This window comes from Otolemur garnettii, unplaced genomic scaffold, assembly GCF_000181295.1.
Source record: "Otolemur garnettii isolate 467f Iridium unplaced genomic scaffold, OtoGar3 scaffold00023, whole genome shotgun sequence".
In the NCBI taxonomy this organism is placed as follows: domain Eukaryota; kingdom Metazoa; phylum Chordata; class Mammalia; order Primates; family Galagidae; genus Otolemur; species Otolemur garnettii.
Window position 1 is genome coordinate 6,676,256 of NW_003852418.1, and position 846 is coordinate 6,677,101.

Consider the following 846-nt stretch of genomic DNA (forward strand, 5'->3'; position numbering starts at 1 on the left):
AAAAAAAAAAAAACTTTTTATTTTAAAATAAAATATAAATATAGAAAATCACATAAAACAAACCTGGAACTTACTGGGTTATTATAAGGTGAACCACCTAGAACTACCAGCCAGCCAGACCAAGAAATTGAAGCCTTGCAAAAGCCCCACCCCAGTCACAGCCTGACTTTGATAGCACTTCCTTGTGTTTAATTATAGTTTTATAATCCAAGTATGTGGCTTTCAAGTCCAGTGATTACCCTTGAATCCCTTTGTTTCCTTAGTTTATCTTTTGGAAAACCTGGGGTATTTGATGTGAAGCTTTGAGCACATCCTGGGTCCTCACTGGTATTGTCCACACATATCCCTCTCTGGAGCTCCCTCTCTATTCCCCCTGCATGAATTTGAAGTAACATAGATCTGAATTGCAATCCTGAGTCTACCAGTTCCTGTGTGACCTTGGACTAGTCACTGAACCTCTCTGAACATTTTTCCTCAACTGGCAAATGGGAAGGTGACCTATAGTAACCTCTCTCAAACACTAGGTTCCTGACCCATAGTTTCTTCTCAAAACAACTTCACTGGGCAAGAAGATCACTGGGGTAAGAGTCAGAGAGACCTTGCCTTGGAATCCAGTTTCCACTGGAACTAGCTGTGTGAACTTGGGCAGATTACTTAGCCTCTCTGAGTGTCCACTTCCTCATCTATAGAATGGGGATTTTTTTTTTTTTTTTAGGCAGAGTCTCACTATGTTGCCCTCAGTAGAGTGCTGTGGTGTCACAGCTCACAGCAACCTTAAACTCCTGGGCCCAAGTGATTCTCCTGCCTCAGCCTCCCGAGTAGCTGGGACTACAGGTGTCCACCACA